Source organism: Spodoptera frugiperda, chromosome 29 (assembly GCF_023101765.2).
Source record: "Spodoptera frugiperda isolate SF20-4 chromosome 29, AGI-APGP_CSIRO_Sfru_2.0, whole genome shotgun sequence".
Taxonomy (NCBI): Eukaryota; Metazoa; Arthropoda; class Insecta; order Lepidoptera; family Noctuidae; genus Spodoptera; species Spodoptera frugiperda.
In genome coordinates, this window is record NC_064240.1 from 4,616,055 (window position 1) to 4,632,051 (window position 15,997).

Genomic DNA, 15,997 nt, shown 5'->3' on the forward strand with positions numbered 1-15,997 from the left:
GCGGTTCACCCTTTATACCTCAATACTTACAAATAATATGTCTGTATGTATGTATGTACAGTAGATTGGTATCTTAACAGTCATGTGCCGTTAATTGAACTAGAAGCACTTCAACTGCTTAATGGCTAACTTGTATCGCCTGTGTCTATCTAGTCAATATTCAGACTATTCTCACTCAAGGAAGTCTTGTAAATGTTCGAATTTTGTGTGAAATTTTATTATTATAAAGCTTGTCTATATTTATAACAGTGTCATGGTTATTATAGCTGAAGAGATAAGTAAATGTATGTGTTATGTTATAAGTCCCTTAGTAACTAGTAACAAATTCAAATTTACTGCATACATATTTCTGGCTGCTGTGGTGCGATTTTTGAAATCTCAGTGATGTGTTTTCTTTCTACTGGATTTAAAGTAAGCCTCCATACATACTCTAATCATACTTCTACAATACACACGTGTTTGGTTGTTTGTCTGTCAATCGCGCTGAAACTACTGAACGGATTTTAATGGAAATTTGGTGTACAGGCAGGCTATGAGCTGACTTGGGTGATAGGATTATTCCATAACCTTTAATCTCACGGGAATGTGGGTGAAGCCGCTGGTAGAAGCCAGTAAAACAATATTAATTAAATAATATGATGATACAAAGACTTCTTTACTATTTGTATCCAATCGATGACAACTATTTAGAATTCAATGAGCAATGTAAATTTTAATCCGTAATTCAACACCAATAGTAAAGGGAAATGCACTTTAATTAAACGTAATAAGTGTTAGATTGATTGGACAATAAAACTAGTGGACACTGGCAAGGTGGCCTCGCGAATCGTCTGCTTAGGTATGCTTAATCGGGTCGAGTATTCAATGTCAAATACGTCATCTGTGATTTAAGAGAGAAGATATCGCGATTATTTGTTGTTTCCGTAAGTAAGAACTGTTTTGAAGTGTATTATTGATCAAGTTATTTCAAGTGTAACTATCGAGGTTCAGGGCTTTTTTGAGAGGGAAATCATCTATTGACCTCATTCACACGTCTTGAGCGAGGCAAGAGAGAGTGTCAGACTCTTACTGACTAAATACCACCCGGTTCCTACTCCTGCTTTTCAGTAGGAGCCCCGGTAACCCACTAGGCAGGACGCAGCTCCGGGTCAAGCCCTACAAATAGCATGGTATTTTCAAAATTCTCAATCTTCGCAAAAATTTCGGAGTCGTGTCTAGCGTATGATAAGACTAGGTTTATATCTTCTGTAAAATAATTACAGAAGCGGTTTTCAATACATTAATCATTTTCATTGTAGATATCAATCGAGTTACAACCATGTTACAACTTTAATGTATCCAAAATAACTTGTTTAACAACAGGTTTTATAATAAGGTAGTTAAATCGACAACGTATCAGTCATTGACAGGAAAACGTTTACCAGTGAGTGATAAGAAAATCAATAAAACAGTCGTCTGATATCATCAAAATATATTTTAATGTAACAGTTTTACGTAACAATAACAAAAAGTTTTACGCATGTTCTACTTAACTGTGTTTACGATATTAACTTTACTTACCTCATTAGTCAGTACTACGTTAAGCCTAAGAAAAAACCTTAAAAAAGAAAGGCCTAAAATACCTTAGCCTAAATAGATAATTACTATTTTTATCGTAAACTAAAGCTCTACTAATTTCGAGTCGCGAGGAACTCTTCATGTGACATCACGAAGCCTACGTAGCCGCGTCTTTAGTTGTTTTTAGTTCATTTAGTAAGTATGCCTCTCGATAATTATTATAAAAAAATCGATATCATAATCAGCTAGCTCGCTACTGAACTCGATCTTCAGCTCTTCACTTTTAGATATCCAACTTACCAGCCAGCCAGCAAGAAAATTCAGAAAGATTTTGATACATAAGTGCTTGTCTACCAAAAGAGTAGAAAATTCAATGTATAGGGATGATACTGACAAGAGTCAAAATTCACCTTAATCCCATATAATTTAGTTTTCTACTGTATAAGCAGCGCTAAGCGGCATTTGGCTCATAGCAGTCATAGCACAGGTTTGTCTACCGCTTCATCTTATACCAAGCACCACACGAAGACGCCAACGCGTGTACAAGGTACTACCTCAAAGAGGACAAAGATCGCTTCCTCCGATACAATCTGTTTACAGTAAATACTCACTTAGACTGATAACAATACTGATTCTCCGATATCAAACGACCTTGGGCTTCAAACACAAATTTTGGCTGTTTGACGTAAATACGACAAATTGCATTTTTTTGTGTGAACTCTAGACTCTATTTATCACAGTAAAGATCTTGGAATAGTACTCAAAATTATCGTTAAATTGTCTTAAAAAATATTTTTTCATGTTAAATCTATTCATCACCGCAATGTACAATCGGCAAAGTTGGTAATTGACCATCAAAAAAAAAATGGAATGAAAAAATGGTGGATAGCGAATTTGTCACAGGATTTTGTTTAAAAAGTGTACTACCGTCAACTTTGCCGATAGTACGATTCAATTTATACAATAACTTGATAATCTTTCACTACACGTTACACCTAGTTATTGTTTGCGCTTCTGATTAACAGTCCACGTTAACCAGAAGTGATTGTACTTACAGAAAACTCACACGTTGTATGCATAATTCCAGATTAAGAACAATTCTAGGAAGGAATATAATCTAAAAACTCTGTATTAATTACTTTTCCCGAAAATAGGGATGACCAGGACTGACTGGAATATTAAGATATCCTAATCTCCATTACAGAATAATAGATAGATACGTAGACTCTCACCTTCTCCGGAGCTGCGGACCTAGCTGATAAACCGGGGCTCCGGTTCGAAAAGCAAGAGTAGGAACGGGGTGGTTTTTAGTCAGTAAGAGTCTGACACTGCCTCTTGCCTCGCCCAAGGCGGGAGGAGTAATAGGATAATTTTACCACCTTAAAAAAAATCTATGAAAGTAAGTAGAAATTAAGGGCGCTACCTAATATGCTTCTTAAATACTTCTTTAGACCCCCAATCAAATTAAATTGTCCGTCAATCTGTCTGTCAGTGAAGCTAGGTGCTCGTTCCAAAGTGTAGGTTCGAATGGCGAAGAACGAGCAAGAACTTAGAAAAATGTAGGCACTAGTATGAAGTCATGGTAAATTAAATTAGTTTACTTATATTTTATTTAAGTAGGTACATAATAATATGTAGTAACTACGTGTAACTGAATACGTGGAATTATTTAGATACCAAATGAAAATCGTTATCATCCACTTTGTTGCCATGGTTACGATAATTGGTTATTTCGTGGAATTTATGTCAGTTGGTTATTAGTATTGAGTACTCGTACTAGCTAATAGGTGAATCATCTAGTCTCCCTGTCCCTGATAATTTACGGGAAAAATTACAATTAACTATTTTATAAAAGAGGAAACTACGTAATTGATAAAGCATATACGTAATTTTATAAACCGTATTGTGTAATTTTTAGTTACTTTGACTATTCTTAGGTAGTTCCCCTAGGGAAAAGAACCCTTATTATAATTTTAAATGCAAAAGTGTTGTTAATTTTTCTTTCATTCATGTCGCAACAGAATATTTTTATCTAGTGTGCGAGTGAAACCGCGTGTAACAGCTAGTACCTATGTAGGTTATTGTTAGTCCAAATATACATAGGTAGGTATAAATATTTATAAGGATCTAATTATAGTATGATACTGTCAATTTCACAAGAACTATGTAATTTAGATATCTATAGTAAAAATCCCGATTTTATTTTTCCAGACTCCAGAATCATACCTTTGTGCTCAGTAATCGCCTTTTAAACCACTGGCTGACGTCTAAAAATAAATGCAGGTAGTTTGTATAAGCATTTAAATTGGTAACAACCCATTAATGAGTAGAAATAATTTCGTAACCGTTTAATTGTTGTGCTCGAATACCACAAAACTCGTCCGTTCAAAAATGTACTAATTAGCCATAGTTCATTTGTTGGACCTTATCATACATCTTTGTTCAGCTAAAAGTTACACAAATATTGTCCAGGGTCTTTTATTACAACCTTGAGCATATTTCTGAACAATACATGCACCGTGGGCGGATTGGCGCCGCTACTCGACGAAAAATGTCCAATTTAGGGCAAAATCAACAGTTTTGTAATAAAACGCCGCTTAAGGGTCACTCATAATGGAAAATTAGAGCGAAATCAACATTATAATTATTAATATCCCCATATAAAGTATTTGGTAATTTTCTTTATCAATAAGGTAGGTTTTTAAATAACAAATTAATTCCCTCCCATGTATTTTGATAGAAATATTCCACTGGTATCTAACACGCGCGTGGAAGTTATAAATCTGTAAACAGCCTTGTAAAATTAGTCATAATAGATAAAAATATTTACCGACCGATTTGTAGAGTAGAGAATATTTACCGAGCGACATATCAGGCCAATGGGGCTAATGTAGACGCCACACGGGGACTAGAATGTAAACATACCGCAGATTGGGCGCATATTGCACAAAATTTGTCTCTAAATTGAGCCGGCATACCGTGCATCGTAATAAATCAACGCTTCTAGCCTGTATTGAGGACAAGTCCGACCTAAGAAAGGTAAATGCCTCAATGCTAGTAGTTGTAAGGAGAACGCGGGCCGCGGAGGCGAGAGGTCGCCCGTTCTAACACGGCGGCCCCCAAACAAACGCGCACTTATTTGCCAATACACGTCCATCTCAATACTCTGTCTCTGTATCTACTGTACGAATTAACCTAATGCATTATACTAATATGTTGCACAACGCCTAATCTGATTCATTGAAATATTTCGCCGCTGGACCTCTATTACCGGCTACATTTAAGGTTAACTGCCGAAATGCTGTTAGACAAAACTGCATTACGTCATTATCGCAAGAATTTACGATAGTGCACCGAATAATATATGCCTAGTTATTTCGGTTAAGTGAAAACTAGAACTGGATGTTAGTTTGTTCATAACTAGTTTGAATGTTATGTATGAGGTAGTGGTTAATGATGAAACGAATGCAGTTTTCATAGATGTAGTGTCCTCGAAGGTGCACGTGACCGCGCGGACAATTATAACAATAACGGCAGAACACATGCGCACCATCCTGTACGGCGCTAATTAAAACTGTTGACATGACTCCACAATACATTCACACCGGAATATTATCAATAGTTTTGATTGATGACAAAAGACAAATGGACTTTGGCTTTAGGGTCAAGGCGATACTGTTCAGACATAGAAAATTAGGCAAATTACTTAAAACACTTCCTTGAAAGATACCTATGTACGTAAGTTATTACTTTTCTAGGAAACGAGACGTGATTTTAACACGTGACTCGCACGGGTGCCGTGAAGATTTTATTAATAAGAATAAAAAATATGGTGTTTACACAAGTAGCGTGAGCCATTATCGACACTAAAAAAAAACTATTTGAATATTTTATTTGCATTCGCATTACGTATTATAATCTATTCGGCTGAAAAAGTAGTCGACTAACCTATTTTAAAAGGAAATTTGTGCTTACCGTTTACGTAATTTCAAAGATAATTTTAATGACGGGTGTTCTTGTGTGGCCGGTCGTCCGGTCGTGTTGCACCCGGCCGAGGTAGCGAGACAACTGACATATTGATTATTGAAAAAAAAGCAAAACTGTCAAGGTAAGTGTTCAGCTCTGTGCGTATAAAGTTACAGCCAGGTTTCAGGGCAACACGTCATTTTGAGCCACTATACAATTGTATACCTTTTTTTAAGGGGGGAAAATCATCCAATGACCTCTCCTACCTTGGGCGAGGCGAGAGGGAGTTTCAGACTCTTACGGACTAAAATCCACCCCGTTCCTACTTCTGCTTTTCGAGCTGGAGCCCCAGTAAACCCGCTAGATAGTCCGCAGCTCCGGACAATTGTATAAGTACCTAATATTCATTCACGTTAATAGACACACCGGAACAAGAACTGCTTGATCGTATCACTATAATTACTAAAGTCACGGAAAAATATGTCACCTAACAACTCAAACGATGAGGTAAACTCTTCAGTACTTATTTTACTATTGTAATTGCAAAACTGAGTATGTTTATCTAAGTACAAGCTCGTAAAGAGTGTTATTTACGATTGTTAGGGAAATCTGAGGAGAAACCAAGCGAACGCTGATATATTCATTCGTACTTAGTAACACTTGGACATCTTATAGTAAACAGATTAATGTGCTATTCAAGTTATACTCTCTTTGATAGTTAAACTCTAAGCTACTACGACGTATTTATTAACAATCAAACTTCCTCATTTCACTTTGATTTTGCATTAATGCACCAATACTATGGTGTCAAGCACACGTCAAGTTCAAGACTGAGTGATAACGTTCAATATTTCAAGCATACCATTTAGTTTTTGCACGATTTTAGCACCCTTACGAGTGTTATATTTTTAATTGACCCTCAAAATTTTCCGGCATTTTAAGACCCTGAATCCCAGCTTAGCCTCGCGACTCGCGATGTACAACCGGTAGCTACGCACTACGATGCGTCGCGCGCGCCGCCTATATGGCAAGGTCGGCGGGAGCGCCTGCGCACCGCACGCGACATCCGCGCAATCACTTTCACTGAGCGTCTTACCAAATGCACCGAGAGTTATGTGGCCTAGAAATGACGAGCGCTATCGATTAATAAACTAACGTTTCTATTCATTAATTACCGTTAGTTTCATTTTTATCTACTTATTGTTTGTTTGTATATTATAAAGACTATTTTACAAATGTATGTACAGTTTGTATAATTCGGTACACAAGTTTTCACAAATATTTCTTTTTATTTGAATATATCATACACATATCATTCGTTATAAAAGAGATAGCATCTTTCGGCGCCCCATAAAATTTTATTGATGTATCAATACATCTAAGGTAATAATTGTTGGACTAGGTCTTAAAAAACTGGTCTCTAACATTAGCATTGTAGATAGCTTCTTAAACGATGCTGTTAACCAATTTTGATATGTAATAGAGTGTTAACAGGGTTTAAAATACCTAACACAGTTGAGAGTCGCATCTAGTAAGAAGTAAGTCTATAATGGTATCGCGCATTTGGCTTCCTGTTCAACTCGCGCTAAATTCGTTTCAGTGCGAACAGTGCTTTCGCAACTTGACTAAGCTCACGTAACCACTGTTACAAAGCACAAACAAGACATTCATATGTGAGTATTGTGACGACTAGATACAGTTTAATGTAGGCAACGAGATTGTTTAACTTATACACTCACGGCTCAGCCCTTCACCCGGAAAAATGTCCTCGTATTACATACAGCACTGATTTGCAGATAGATGCAGTACCCAATGATTATGAAGTGATAAGTGCCTGGCACAAAATATGTTTTATATTATAGTTTAAACATTTGTTTATGTAAAAAAGTAAATAATAATAATGAAACATAATCGAAAATAGAGACAGAGAAATGACAATGGTAAATTAGAAAAATAATACAGAGTTCCACTTTCAGGTCATTCTCATGTATTTTATTCATTTATACTGTGTCCGATGGTAACATCTCCGAATGCCTATAGATAGCCAGTGACCCGAAAGTCTGCAAACTGGTCTAACCAGTAGCCAGTAGCATGTGTCCAATTGTCCACTATTCAATTGAGTGGCAGAGGTCACGTGGTTATCAAGCCGTGACAAATCCTACGACGATTTTGTTACGTCTAGCTTGCTTGGCTAATGGTTGGTATGCGAATTAGATTACATGATTATGTGTTTAGTAATATAGTTGTTTTTTTAGTTTTATAAGCGAATACGAAAAATAACATATCTAGAAATCTAGCAAGCAATAAGCGAGTGTTTTTCCTCATTTGGTAGGTATCTGAAAACAGAGTCCGCTATTGAAATCAATATCATTGTGAATACTTAAGAAATCTGTTTATCATTCATTCAATCGGACCAATTACCCCCCTTCCCAATCCCCATCCCAACAACCCTTAAATTCCCAACACCTAACGCCTCTAGTGTTTAGAGTGTCCATGAGCGGCGGCGATTGCTCACCATCAAGTGATCCATCTGCTCGTTTACTATATTACTATATCTAAAAAAAATAATTTCACAAAAAGACACGAAATTGAAATTATCCCTAATTAGTACCAATTATTGTTTCCCAATGAACCTGGTTACCGATAAACCTGGCTAACTAACCAGCTAATAAGGGTGGTGTCAATCACACAAACTCAACTTGAGAGATCAATGAAACCCATTGTTTAGCGTAAATGAATGACCCGATAATTGGATGCGAGTCGCATTAATTAATTCAGTTACGATTAATACAGTGTTATGCATGTCGAGTGTAACGTTAATATTGATAGTTTAATTAGTTTTAGTACACCTGACATCGATATAACTGTGTAACAGGTAGGGATGGGAAGTTGTTGGACATTGTTTTTTTTCTTAGAATGTTAGTTGTTGTTTTGTGATTTTAGGTAGTCTAAAATGTTCCTTTAAAATATAAGTCTTAGATAAGCTTTTTCAATATCTTCAACTTTTGCTGTGTTAGTGTGGATATGATTTAAACTTACCTAAAATCATCATAGCAAATTAATAAGCCTGAAGTCGATTCACAAGAGACAAACAGTTGACCCGCAGCTACTGGGGGGGAGCACGAAAACGTAGGTACGTACCTACTGTTAGTAAAAAAAAGAATAATCATAACAAAAACGACATATTAGAACACATCTCCTCCCAAAAAATGGTTTTAATTCCTACATCTTGATCAGTATATGTTTTACAAATCGTTTTGCATATTCCGACTTTTATTAGTGCATATTTTAACATATTATGTATTATCGTGGCGCATTTAGATACGAGTTTGGCGTTTTTTATAGTGAATCATTAGAATAATCCGACGTTTGTTTCACACTTAAGAACATTGTAAATTATAAAGTAAACAAACTTATTGCCTAATTTACATTTATAAAACAACAATTTAATTGATTAACTCTTGTTTTGTAGATAAAAGTAACGAATTACTTTCTCGAAGATTTATGGATGTTTAAATAAATAAAGGTTATTTTTAAATACGTTTCCCGACACTAGGATTTTCTCCTGTGTCGTGGGTGAGTTTTTTTGTATGTGGGATGGGATGGGATGTGGGATTTTTTGGTTTTAACAAAAATTTGTCAGTATTGGCACAGGGTTTTGACAGACTACCGCTCAGGCTAACCCCCTATTCTATGGAACTGCATGGTGAAAAAATGGTTATCTATCCACAACAATTTTACCCACGACACGTCGTGTTACTTATGTTTATGATAGCTGGGGCTTTAGTACGAGTCAGCGTTACGTTTAACGAGATCGAGACGAGAGCTCGTTCGGCGCTCTGATTGGTTAATTCATTCGAGCCGGCCAATCAGAGCGCCGAACGCTCTCTCGTTTCGATTTCGTTAAACGTAAAGCAAACTCGTACTAAGGGTACTGATTTAAACTCCATCTTTATTTAATCTGTACCCGCTAAGCTTTTAAGGTAATCATAAACATATAAAGGCAATAAGACAATTAATTCCTTATACACCTATGTCGTTATTTAGAAGAATAATAATCTACAATGTATCTGAGTAACCAAGGTACTCAATGCATTGCCAATGAACATTATATTATACAAAGTAATTAAAATTCATGTTCATTAATTCATTGAACCTATGATTTGACCTCTCTTTGTCATAATACTTAATATGGTGCCTGCTTGTCGAAAGATTTCTAAAGGTGGTGAAATTAACACTTAAATTAATGTTTTAAAGATGAATCTAGAATCTTATTTGTGACTTTGAAATTATTTCATGTTGTGGTAAAACTTACCTTACTTATATACGTCTGATAGAAGACGATGGAAAATTAATCCTATTGCGTAGACTATTATAATCTTTTTTAGATTAAGCGTAAGTAGAAAAGGTAGTGGGTACTTAATAGGCAAAATTAACAGAACGCTCAAAGATTAATCGTATCGTCACGCCTTTTATTCAGGAAGGGGTAGGTAGAGGAGCACATTACTGCACGTATTGAGTGGTGCAAAGATAAATTAAGTACCTAATAAATTAATTTCAGCTATAACGATTTGTCTTTTTCGTCGATATATTTTGTCATTCGAATACGTAATTAGTATTAATAGATTAATTGATTTATTGTTTATGCGATTAATGCGGTGATATTTAATATTTATAACAGTCTATTAGCCCATAAATATGTACCAAAATTTGAAACTATCAACACGATCATAAAAGTTGATATGTTATACCTAAGTTTTTATTTGAGACACCATATAGGTTTCTAAGCAAAATATATTTGTAGTGAATTTCTTTCAGCTTTACCATTTTCTACCCAAACAAAGATAGATGTGATAGGTAGATACTTTACTTAAGAAAATAACCCTATTACATATTTTCCGGTACACTCTTAAATATATGAATATTTTGATATACAATTTTGTTGTACATAGGTTTGAAATTAGATTTTATGTGTGGAAGAGCCATGCTTCGGCACGAATGGGTCGATACCACGGCATCACAGAAAACTGACGTGAAACAACGCTTGCGTTGTGTGAGTAAGGTTACCGGAGGCCCAATTACCCCCCTTCCCAATCTTTCCAATCCCCGATTCCCCAACAATCCTAAAATTCCTAACCCCCAAAAGGCTGGCAACGCACTTGTAACTCCTCAGGTGTTTCAAGTGTCCATGGGCGGCGCCGATTACTCACCATCAGGTGATCCGTCTGCTCGTTTACCGGCCTATTCCATAAAAAAAATGTAGGAAATTCTGTATCTGTCACTAAACCATGTCATTAAGTAGTAGGAATTACACGTACAATCGAGATGACGTCTGTCAGGAAACAGGATATAATAGGAATAGGGAATAGGAAACCTTTATATCTACGTTGGCCACATTGCAGGTAGAAACCCCGACAATCTGGAGAAACTGGTGGTTGTTGATCAGGTTAACGGGAAAAGACCTCGCGGTCGTTCACCAACCCGTTGGCTAGATGCTGTAAAAAACCTCACCGGCCTGACAGTTCCACAAGCTATAAAGACCGCAGAAGACAGCGGCGCTTGGAGGAGACTCGTACACCAAGTGACGCGTGCACCAGACTAGACACGACCTTCAGTAATGAAGAGAACGACTGAGAAGAAGAATTACGTAGGATCCTTTTTTGTTATAGGGGGGAAAACCTCATAAGGCTCCTAACTTTCTGGGAAGAAATACAGTGGGATACTTACCTCATAGACCTACTCCGGAGAGTGACAGTGCAACGCCTATTTCGGTATATCCTTAAGGAAACCACACGACAGACTTGCATCAAATTTTACTCTGATGTTCATGGAATTATGCATCAATGGCGTCGAATTGTATGATTTTATCATTAATTTGAAAATAACATACTGGTTTTCCTCACGTCTGGAATATTGTTTGTCAGGAGTTTAGGAATTTCAATGAGGATAACTAAAATTAGCTAAGTACTCGATTGATCTAGTTCGAACCAGTTTCATTCATGGTTAGATATGGTTATGTATTTTTGGGTGCACACGTTCAAAATAACCGCCATTTTGAGTGATTGCTTCTTTCTTGACAGAGACTTCTCTTTAAGAGTAGTATTCGATTTTCAGTTTGAGAAAAGAATTCTAAGATTTTTCGGTATATGAATGAAGGTAATTAATTGTAGGAGAGCCATGCTTCGACATGAATGGGGCGCCTCGAGCGGAGTGATACCACGGCCTCAAAGAAAACCTCCCTTCCCAATCTCCGATTCTTCTTAAATTCCTAGCACTCAAAAGTCGGCAACGCACTTGGAACGCCTCTGGTGTTTCGGGTGTCCATGGGCGGCGGCGATTGCTTACCATCAGGTAATCCGTCAGCACGTTTACCGGCTAATACCATAAAAAACTATTTAATTAGGTGTTGCAACAGTGCTACAGTAACAAAAATTCACTATAAGTATTATGTATTTTATTAACCTTCTCTAAAGCGAAAAAATGTGATGTTTAACGTTATGTTTTATACTGAATGTCTAGATATTATTGTATTTTCTATACACGTGCCAAGTAATTTCGACATTACCTTCGTTATGTAATTCACAATACGCGGTAGGTATTATGTTTATTTATTTAAAAGCAAAGAAGCTCAATCTGGTTAGTAACAATCTTCCTTAAACCTATGTTAGTACTAAACCTAAATCAAAACAAAATTATTTCGTGAATCGAAGCTACAAGCACAACACTGACGAGGAGAGCTTGCAGCAGCGATTCACGTACACACAATCGAGCCTACTCGCCACACAACGCAAAATTATGTTGGGGCTGTCCCGCACCCGGCGCACCAGGGATGCGCATCGTTTCCGCATAGTTGCGTAAAAACAGTCGACGCGAGCCTCAGCAAACATCCCCGATGCGCTACAGAAGCGTGGCAGCCCCATCAACACCCGGAACGCGTTATTATACTGAACGCGAAGGGCACTGTACGATTTCTGAGTATATGAAGCCCACAGGCTGCACGTGTAAAACGAAGAACAAAATGCACGAAACAAAGTCATTTTTACACAGGGAGAGCAACGAGCAAACCTGCGAGCTATCATATTAGCTCTAACCGACAATGCCCTTCGCTCCCTCTCAATATCGTCATTGTCTTTGAGGTCAGCGGTCAAGAGGTGTCCTAAGTATTTGAACTTAAATACTCTCCGGAGAGCTACTCCATATAGACTTACTGATGGGACTGTGTCAGGACTCCGACCACCGGCCTCAAAAACCATGACCTCACTCTTTGCCACATTGTACACCAAACCATGAAGCTTTGCATAAGCCTCACAGATGGCAAGCAATTTGCGGAGACCGCAGACCGAGGCGCTCAGCAGGACCATGTCATCGGCATAGCTTATGTTGTTAAAACACACATATTAGCAATTCCTATTTCATTTTTCTTGTTATTATTTAGTGACGTTATCGCCTTATCAAGATTGCATTTTGTAATTTTTGTATTTTTTAAGTTTTAGTGAGAGTATTGTAGATTGTGTACCTAGGTCGGGCTTACTTACATAGTATTTTTTGTAGTCGTCTGTGCCGTGCTGTGGTGGACGTGAACCTATCATCGCCTTTCTCCAATCCAAGGGAATGCCCATTGTACAGAGAACACAAACAAAAACCGTAAACCCATGTGACCAAAAGTGTAGATTATGAAAAATCCTTTTTAGGTTTGGCAGTGTACTGTCTGAAATTGTTGATTAATTTGACGCGATACTCATCTATTAGGTACCTATTTTTTTTTAACTAAAACCACGTGGCCTACAAACAAACCACAATCAATTCGTACGTTTAACCCAAAATAGTTCGTTTTATCAAGCATCCAGACTAAATACGTACCTATGAGTCAGTGAAACAATTAATCACAATATTAATTATAAGTAAAACTAAAATAGAATTAGTCAGACACAACGGTGACATGTCATAGTCACCTTATAACTGCGCCGACGCACGTACTTGTCTGACTTAAAGAATTAAGTTAATATACGTGCAGTCACTGATAACTCTATGACGAAAAGTAGTACCTAGTTGTTTATACTGATACAACAAATAAGTAAGTCATACTTTTTGAGCATATTTAGGAATATTTTATATCATCACGCATTTTCGGGGAAGCATACCATACGGCATAGAACACCATTATCATAAATGGGTACTGTGACGTCTGTGATAATCTCATTGCTAGGTCTTACCTATATCGGTTTTTTGTCAGTAAGAGTCCCATATTCCATGCCATTTTAAGATAAAAAACAGTAAAATATTCAATGGTTTACTTATAATTAGCATCCAAAATATGAACCCAATTCGTAGGTACATATTTGGCTACACTCATAAGCTATGGCTACGCTCGAAGCGTAAATACTGATTCATAATAAAGGTCATTACATTATAAAGTAAGTTCTTAATATTACATTAGGTTTTCCTCAAAATATTCCCAGTTAAACCAGGCACGATGCCCAGTACCTACATATATAATTGTCGACGGTCCTTATCACATTCGTCGGTGACCTCCTATGGCTGTAAGGTTTTTCCACTGATGTAATACTGTTGTAGTCTTGTTGTTGACCGGGGGAAACCTTCAAAAGGCGCAAAATTTTCGGGAAAAAACTAGTGAGTGTGGAATTTTTACCGCACTAAAACCTCTCTGGTAGCCAATATTTTCGCCTAAAGGAGGCACCGGGTACTCTTAGTAGACCAACCCCTCCAACCTATCGTTGGTTGGAAAGTCACAATAGAGGTTCGATTAAAAAAAGTAACTGTAGAGTGTCAGACTCTTACTGGCTAAAAACCACCCCGTTTCTTCTCCTGCTTTCAGCCAGAGCCCCGGTAACTTGTTACGTTGTACGCAGCTTCGGATCGGACACCACGCTTGCTCAAAGCGGACTTGTACGAAATAAAATTTTGTCTTTTAATTTTCTGAAAAAAATTCTGTATCAGGCCAAACCAATACATTTGATTCCGTACCTCAATGAGTCACAATTGCATTATCAAAACTGGAACGGAATTTTTGTTCTGCACTCATTAATTTGTTGATGATAAGGGTGTTCAAATAAAATAACGAACTGGGAAATTCTGTGGTTAGTCAAGCGTCATTTGGTTACCATTGATATCCAAAGGATATAAATAGAGCATCATTATTTTGTATATAAATGAGCACTCTGTTTGGGAGTTCTTTTCTGTGATACCTATTCCATGATGTCTAGTTATAATATTAATCTAATAATCTAACCTATTGGTACCTCAAAGTTCAGAAGAAAAATTGAAAATGCGTTGTTCATTTGAGTATTTAATCCAACATGGAACGCAGGTACCTTAAGGAAAGTCCAACATAATATCAACAAGAAAATAAACCAGTGAGAAACAAAACATAAAATTAGCCGATAACATAGCGACGATAATTTACTTGTAAAGTGTGAACGGTGGCTAATGACTTATTTTCTTTGTGTTTGCACTGTAGTTTCAATTGTTGTTATTAAATATGTAAGTATTAGCTTCTGCCAGTGGCTTCGACCATGATCCTGTGGGATACACAGTATCCTATCACACAAGTCAGCTCACACCTTGTCTGTATACCAAATTTCATCAATATGCGTTCAGTAGCTTCTGCATAGGTAATTGACGGACAAACATCCTAACAGCATTCAAACAAACTATCACATTTATAATATTAGGGTGATTTGGCAAGTCAAGTTGCCATTGTATCGATATTTTGTGATTTGAGGAGGAACTTAACACCGGTACATGTAACTTACTTAATTCTCCAAATCATTAGTCATAATCACAAAACATTTTTGCGTCTTTTGCGGTTAATAAAAGGACAGTAGGCAATTAGATGATTCGACTGTCTGAACAGCCAAATAAACTACTCACACTGCATTTTATTACGCAGTTATTTGACCTGCGCAGAATATTATTGTCTAATTTTCCGTCTAGACAAACCAATCAATTTTCTTCATACTTAGACCTCACATACAAAATTGATTAACATTGAAATGTGCGGAAAACTTATTGTTATCCTTCTACTTATCTAAGTAGGAACTAGTATATGCAAGGCACGTACCAAATTCTATAAACTACGTTGGTAATCAATAATTATCTAAAGTCGTAGATCTAGTGACACGGCGACCACATAGCTATGCATAATGAAGTAGACGAATCAATAAAACAATTCTAATTATGTATGTAAGTACGTATTGGTTGGTGTGTGGTAAAGGCAATACACGGCTGAGCTTTGATGTCCCCGTACCTTGAAATCGGTGAGTCAAGACTGCCAGAATGTTTCCAAACGTCCATGTGACCTCATACAGTTGTGGCCGTTTTAAAAATAATACTTATTACTTAGTAAATACAGGACAGTATCGCTAAAACTTGTTTCGTCTGAATCTCCGAAATTAGTATCACTGTCTTCTAATACCTACGTGTAAACGTTTTAATTGGAAAGGTTATTTAAAAA